At 49.7% G+C, this 7,820-nt stretch overlaps 1 long non-coding RNA gene across 1 annotated transcript in view; it reads left to right on the top strand.

Annotated features, from left to right (window-relative positions):
* LOC111729948 overlaps window positions 1-5,604 on the top strand; it is a 10,238-nt gene extending 4,634 nt beyond the window's left edge. Inside the window, exons 2-3 of the long non-coding RNA XR_002776489.1 lie at window positions 2,885-3,055; window positions 5,269-5,604. This is a non-coding gene — a long non-coding RNA (uncharacterized LOC111729948). The remainder of the gene's footprint in view (window positions 1-2,884; window positions 3,056-5,268) is intronic.
* The last annotated feature ends 2,216 nt before the right edge of the window (window positions 5,605-7,820 follow it).

The raw sequence follows: 7,820 nt of genomic DNA, 5'->3' as shown, positions 1-7,820 counted from the left end.
GGGAGGATGGACCGTGGACGCCCGCGCTCACTCCTGGTGCCGCCCTTTACGGACCCCACTCCCGCTGTGCTTGGGGTGGGCCCTGCGTTCCCCTCCTCCTTCAGTCACAGCTCCTTGCATTGTGAGAGAAAAGGCAGGTGTTTTATGGACCGGCCGGCGGTGCCAGGCCTTCCAGTCTTCCAGGGCGAGGGCTGTCTGTGAGGAGGGAGATGAGTGACAGCATTCTCTCCGTGGCCACACTCTCCCCTGGCTCCTCCTAGCTCCCTTCAGCTGGGCCCGTCCTCGCATGTGACCTTCAGTCAGCCTAGCCAGAATCCACCCTCTCGATATTTGATCCCCTCATATGTGACCCCCCACCCCCCGCCCCTGAGTGCTTGGTGTCTGGTCACCTGGCCTTCCCTCCGCAAGCTCCCTGTTAGCGGGTTCAGCCGGAACCCCCTTTCCCTTATGCTTCCTCTTACTGATTTTTCATCCACGGACCCCCACTCTGCAACTTGGCCATAAGTCCACACTTTTTTTTTTGTCATACCTGGAGCTGAGCCCACTCTCTTGCCCTCCCGCAAACCCCAGCGCAGTGGGCCCTACGCCTGTGGCGGCCCCGGGTGAAGTCTGCCCTACCTCTCACAGGTGTCAGAATGGGTTCTTCTTCACCGCGTGGGTGGCTTGGATGCTGTCGGCCAAGTGCGGTCAGACAGTCTGCGGTCACCTGCGGTCAGCTTTACCGTCAGGGCAGTTATCTGTGAAGGTGAATGACAGGATGAGCTGCGGAAACATTACGTTTTGTCTTGTTCTTCGAGAAATCGGAAAGAATGAAAAGATAATCGTTCCTTTTCCCATTCCCAGGAAGGCAGCCCAACCTTTCCCGTCCTCAGGCCGAGACCAAAGATTGCAAAATTCAGTTTTCACAAGCGGATAATGTAGGCTTGCGAAGCGGCCCTAGCACCGTGGCGAGGAGTCGCGGAGAACACGTGTCCCCTCCGCGGCCAGCCCCGGCCGGCGAGGGCGTGTGGGACTGCGGGCCTGGCATGGTCAGAGCACCCGCTTTTTCGATAGAAGATAGGAATCCAGGTTTAAGAAGTGTTGACAAGTACTACGAGCAAACAGACGGAGTGGGGGTCGAAACGCCTTGGCACCCAGCCTCGGGCATCTGGTTCATGGAATCCAGGTGGAGTCTTGTTCTCTTCTGGTTGGGGGGACACTCCTGAGGCTGACACTGCCTGCGTGCGCCTTCCGCCACCTGTGGACTTCGGGGTATCCACCGTGGGGGTGGTGCTGGTGCTGGTGACGGGGGCCCAGAACTGTGCCCTGTGTACCAGCAGTGTTTTGGATGGGGCATCTGAGTCATGTGCCCTCACAGAGTAGCCAGCCCGACCCAGAAGCCATGGCTCGAATCTTCACGCTGAAGCCTGGCCAGGAAGATGGGCGCCCCCCCACCTTCGTGAAGACCCCATGGGGCAAGACCCACCAGCCCTTCCTCCAGATCTCCTTGCTTAGGCCAGGAGTCCCCTGAGCAAGCCCAGGGGCGCCCAGGTTGAGGAGCCTCAGAGCATCGCTCAGCCTGCACTTTCTGCAAGGCCAAGCCATGTTTAATCAGTTTGAAAAATAAAGACGTGCAAATATATTCCAGGTAGCGATAGGTCAGTCTGTGTGTGCTGACCATCTCCCACTGGGACCCAGTTAGGAAGCCTGGGCGTTCCAAAGACGTGGACCCCAAGATCAGGGTTTTCCGAGGCAAAACTTTTTCTTCTCTTAAACTACCGGAAGTTGTTATAAATCCCGGGGCCTGCCGTTCTGTGTCACTTTCTCCACTTGGGGCCGAGTTCAGGAAACCGCGCAGGTGCCTCATGTCCCTGTGCAAACATCTTGCTGACTGAGTGACCCTCTCATATGCGAGCCGTTAAGTTGTGATTGCTCTGTCATTTCTGGTGGCGCTTCCTCTTCCCATGCCCGAGCGTCTTCTTACGGACTTCAGATATTTCCAAGAAAATTCAGTGATGCTTTCGCGCCGCCTTTTTCGTTTTTTGACGTGGAGCTCTGTGGAGGTCGAGGTTGTTCGGCTGTAAAGGGTTCATTCCGCTTAACCTCCTCGGCGCACTTGGAAGCTTTCACGTCGGAAATGCATGTGCTGTCACCTGAGTCACTCGTAAATACTAACACGCGACTCTCAGGAAAGTCCGTTTACGTGGAGAATAAACGAGGCCGAGAACACTGAGTTCTGTCCATGATGCGAATGGACATTTCCCATCCGGCGGCCGACCTCTCACTTCCAAAGACTGAGTGGATGGTTCTGGAAGGAGAAATCCAGCTGTTTGAATTGCGGGCCCTGGAAAATGTTCCTGGAAGGGTGCCTCTTGGCGGCTGGATTTCCTCTCAGGTGTAGCAATTGAAGAAGGGCCAAGAATGCCCTCCTTTCCTTGAATTCTGAGTTTCAAAGCTTACCTCAGGGTCCTTAACATTTGCTGCTGCTGCGTTTTTTTTGTAATCGCTTATGCCGGGGATGTAACATTACAGTAACCTGTGCCCTCTACTGTCCCATTTGGTCTTCCTTTCTGCATGGCCCCATTGCAGTCTTGACTTTTCAGCTCAATTTCTAACTTATTTGACATAAGATATTGTCGGCAAGTCTAATGGAAAGTTCCACTAACGGAGGAGACACCGTCTCAGTATGGAACGGTCAGCTGTTAATTGAAGCTGGCACGCGTCCCCAGAGCTCCCTTCCGCAATGACGCCGCGGCAGGCTGAGGTCAGCTTCACGTGCCGGCAGAGGCTGCTTGTCCGGGCTTCCTCACCGGCCTTCTGGGAACAGCCTGGCTTCTTTCTCACGTCTGTATTGAGTGTCATCCAAGTGAATCTCTCCTTTCTCCTTCGTGTTTATTTTTTATAGGGTGTTACCTCTTAGCAGTCCAAGCGCCGACCTGGCCGCTGAATACAGAGGTGATGGACTAATGTCCCAACTCCCTCTCGCAGACCACAGAGGTGACCCTGGGACTCCAGGCTGGGACATGGTAGCGACGTGTCTCACCGAGATGCCATCTGGGGCTCTGGCCTGACCCGTGTGAGTGGAGAATGGGAGGGAGGAATGGGACATGATGGGGAGAGAGGCAAAGAGACAACTCCCCTCAAAACGAAGGGGTGCTGTTTTGAAATTCCTCTATTAGAAATGGATTCCCTTGGTTAGGGCTTTCTCTCTCTGTAAGATTTTGTGTGCGTGCGTGTGCGTGTATGTGTGTGTGTTTCTAGATGTTTAACAATTTTTTCTTTCTTTAAAAGTGTTACATATTCATTGCAAAATAATTTAAAAATCCATATAGGCAACACACCACTAAAATGATTAATAAAGTACTGCATACATAGAAATAATATTTATATTTATACCTGAGGTCAAAAAATATACAGAGAGAGATTTATTCTCATTCATTTTTAAAAACTGGTATCGTACAATACACACATCTTCAGTACTCTTAAAAAAATGTATTCGATAGTGAACATGTTTCCTTTTCAATAAATATAGAGCTATATCATCATTATGTAGTTCTGTCAAAATGCATTTAAATAAAGAAGTTGTGTAGAGAGTTCCCAGCTTTATGCTTGGGTGAAAACCTTTTCATACAGCCTTATATAAGCGTTATAGGTTTATAGATATGTCTTTTTCTACTGCCTTCATTGTTCTTTTAGAAGATGCTGAACATTTTTGGAGAGGTAGGACACCAAACCATGTACTCGGAGGTCTGGTGACTACTGACGGTCACTGGGGCTAAAATCAGACCAAGCTGCGCCCCTCACCCCAGGTTTAGTACTGAGCGCCTTCGCTCCCTCTCTCCGTGATGGAAGGCTGGTGTGCTTCTGCGTCTGTGTCTCTGTGAATGCAGCCCTCGATTCGAAGCTACGCTTCCTGCGTAGGAATGTCGGGCCTGGGTGGGACAAAAAAGTCCATTCGGTGACTGCACAGGATGAGATGGAGGACAGATGGTTCTGGAGGACACGATCCTTGCCCCATGGGACCATTGTCTGAGCAGGGGCCTTAGACCAAAAATGGACTTTTACAGAACGCATAGAACTTTCGTTCCCCCAACAGGGACTCAAACCCCAAGCCTGTGGGCATCACTGCCTGGAGAAGTGAAGGCTCGAAATGGCTGAGAAGACTGTCTCACTTCACGGAGATGAAACGTTTGTCCCAAATTCACCTGTTCAGCGAGGATTTCTCGGGAGGACCCTTGGCCATGGTTTAGCTTTAGACGGTGCCAGGATTATAATTCCATATATGTGTTTGATTCATCTTCACAGTGCTGGACTCTGTAGAAAGGGTAGTAACTGCAAACATTTTTGCAAGTTATTGGAGCTGCCATCCTGTTGCCCTTTGGGCTCTGGAGGAGCGAAGCCCTTTGGACGATTACTCAGGGTGTTGGGAGCCTGCAGGTCCATGTTGCTAAAAGAATCCAACACTCTTCTTTCACTGGATAATTGCACACAGTGTTAGAAAGTCCAAGGGATCCAGAAAAACGCTAATACAGACACCGAACACGGCGTCTGTAGTGCTTAATAGGATGCACCAGGCTCTTTTCTAAGTGCTTTTGCCTACTGACTTTATCAAACCCCTGTGAGGAAAGTGCTGTCACTAAGCCCACACAGTGGGTGACATAGGCACCTTGAGGCCTACGAGCTCATGGCTCCTAAGGGGTGAAGCTGGCCTGGCACCCGGGCATCTGGTCCCGCTGCCCCACCGCGTTTCTGTGTGGAGCCGTTTGCAGTCATTAATTCAGCTGTCACACTAAAGCCTTGTGTTTTCAAAATTTGCAACCACTCCGCACCACAGAAAATATTGGGTTGGTCAGAAAGTAATGGCTCTCACTTTGGACTCGAAGACTGAACGTTCTCGTTCTGAATTTATTCATTTATTCAAGAAATATGCAGTGGGTGTCAATTATGCAGCAGGCACTGTTTTAGACACCGGAACTACATCGATATTCATAACAGGTACATAGATAATGCATAGTAGCTACTCGAAACACACAAAGACGCCTGCCCTGGTGGAGCTTACGTCCTGCAGGGTAATTCACCTGGGAGCTGAAAGGTGAAGGCACAGAGGAGATCACTCAGACTTTTAGGCCATTGCATAAAAAACCAGGAGCTTTAGAGGGGACCCTGCCCACAAAGGACCCCTGCCCATGGCAGACCCCTTTGTAATTGCGATAACCTTGCAGCTCAGTCCCTCTGCAAGACTCTGTGATTTTTCACTTGATTCAAGCAGCTTCTCTTCCTGCCTCCCAGGGGTCCACGCTGTCTCCTGAAGTTACTCCAACTCCTGATTCTGGCATCAGACCTCGTCCATCCATCCCTCGAGTGAATTTGTCCAGTCACTCATTGGATCACCTCTGAGTGAGTTCCCACCTGGGGCCGGGTGCTGGGCTGGCTTCTAGGGGTAGACAGGTGAATGAGACAGCCCACGGCCCTCAGTCAGCTGCTGCGGGAGATTCAGGAGGTAGCACTGCATTTATGAAGCGGGGAAGAAAGTGTGATGACATATTCTGTATTTGGTTTTAAAGACAGAAATCGAACCCACGTTGAGAAACGAGTTCAAAGAGAATGTCCATGCAGAATTGTTTCTGGTTTCTCCGCCTCTCTTCCCGTCAGGTCGCGGAATGATAGTGCAGGGAGGAATTTTGCGAGGTCATCCGGCCCGCATCCTGGTGGTTTTACAGAAACTGGAAGGTGGTCTCAGACTGAGAAGCTCTCCTTCGATGTTTCAGAGACACAATCCGTGCACACGGGCAGGTGGCGTCGATGTTTAAATCGGGCGGGCTGTACCATTGTCTTTGATCAGTAGAGCTCTGAAATATATACTTCGTTCGCCTTAACATTCTTTTTCCATTCAATTCTTGGTCCAAAGTCAGAAACCCGGCAGAGCATGCTTCCCTGTGCGTTCAGGGTCATTCCAGGCCCCTCCCCCTTCCCTTCCTTCCTCCCGCCTCCCCGCCCACCCCCAGGGCAGAGAATGGCCAGGAGGTCTGGGTTGGGAGACTGCACGTGGCACAGAAGCTGTGCTAGTGCCCAGGCAAAGGAGAAGTTCCACAGCTTGCCCACCAGACTAACATATCAACATTCATCTTAGAGCAGAGAGGTTAAAACAAATGCAGAGACCACCGGCTTCTAATTTTGCCCTTAGGAAACGTGTGGGCGTGGTAACTAGGTGACCCAGGGTGAGAGTCTGGAGGACTGCCAGAAATAGCCCCAGCGCTGTCAGCACACTTTTATTGTGGCAGATCATTAAACAGCTGCATGGAATTACCTATTTGAATTATGGAAGTGATCCCAGGCTCATTATGCGAGGCCCAGTAGTTATTGCATGACAGGTCATACAAAGCCCAGTGAGGGTATTTTCTTGTGAACTTTGCCAGCCATTTCCTGATAAGAATCTTATAAAACAAGATCTCACATGTTTATCTCTCTCTCTCTCTCTCTCTCTCACACACACACACACACACACACACGCACACTTTTTCCTCCTGTATTCTATAAAGATGTTTTAGTAGAAATAATAGCTGAGCTTCATAGCGGACCAGAGGAACTGACACCTGAGTTTGGGGATCAGTGACAAACACAAAAATGTGTTCCCAGGAAACCTTCCTCACTCAGGACCCTCCAGGCTGCTGGGTCCCCTTCTGTCCTTCCCCACGTGGAAAGCCCGGAGGAAAACGATGCCTCCCTCGACAGCAGCCCCAAGTGTTGGCCTGTCCCCGCTCCACATGTGGGCTCCCCCCACGCCTTCGAGGCAGTAAGTTACCATTTCCACTTTGACTGACTTATTTAACAGGAATAAGAAACTCCTGTCTCCAGGAAGGACTGGACCGTGAGGCGGTGGTCTGTCAGCTGGAGGACAGATGAGCACACTACAGTGCAGCTGTGTCGTGGAAGACTACACGCCAGTAACAGGGTGAATTATTGTACATGCACCAAACTGGGTGTGACCCAAAATAATTACACTGAGTAAAAGAAGCCTCACAAAGAAAGAGTATACAGTCAGCTCTCTGTATCAGCAGGTTTCACATCTGCAGATTCAACCAACTAGACATCAAAATTATTTGGGCGGGGGGGAAAGTAAAAACAGAGAAACAAACAAACATTCGGAGAAAAGAGCTCCAGAGAGTTCCAAAGAGGAAAGCTTGAGTTTACTGGTGCTCAGCCCTGCACTGAATCCTTTCGAATGGAGTGATGTGTAGGCTCAGCCTGCGGCACCCTATAAGCAAATGTAGATCGTATGCAAAAACAATGTCATTTTACATAAGGGACTTGAGCATCTGCAGATGGTAATATCCGCAGGGGGTCCTGTGACCAATCAATCCCCCGCAGACACCAAGGGATGACTGTACGATTCAATTTCAATACAATTTTAGACAATGCAAACACATCTACAGTGACAGAAGATCAGTGGTCGCCTTGGGAGGGAGGGGTGTGTGCGTGGGTTACAAAGGGGCGTGGAAAAACTTAGGAGTGCTAGATATGTTCATTATTTTGATCATGGTGAGTTCACATGTGTATACATATGTCTAAACTTATCAAGTGCACACCTTAAGTATGTGCTGTTTATTGTATGTCAATTATACTTCAATAAAGATATATAAGCAAAAAGTATCTAAACTGGGGCAATCTGCCATGATTTTAAATGAGATAGGAAATGGCTATGAAAGCTTTTGTACCAAATAAGTGTTCACTAGTTTTCACAGCAAAGCCTTTCAAAAGAGTTACTGAACTTAAAGATGAGTTATATAATTTTCTTATGTAAAAAGACAGTCTTACAAATTTGCTAATGTTTTCTGACATTC

Source organism: Pteropus vampyrus, unplaced genomic scaffold (assembly GCF_000151845.1).
Source record: "Pteropus vampyrus isolate Shadow unplaced genomic scaffold, Pvam_2.0 Scaffold292, whole genome shotgun sequence".
Classification (NCBI taxonomy): domain Eukaryota; kingdom Metazoa; phylum Chordata; class Mammalia; order Chiroptera; family Pteropodidae; genus Pteropus; species Pteropus vampyrus.
The sequence above is the reverse complement of the archived record's forward strand: the minus strand, read 5'-3'. Positions and strand labels throughout refer to the sequence as shown.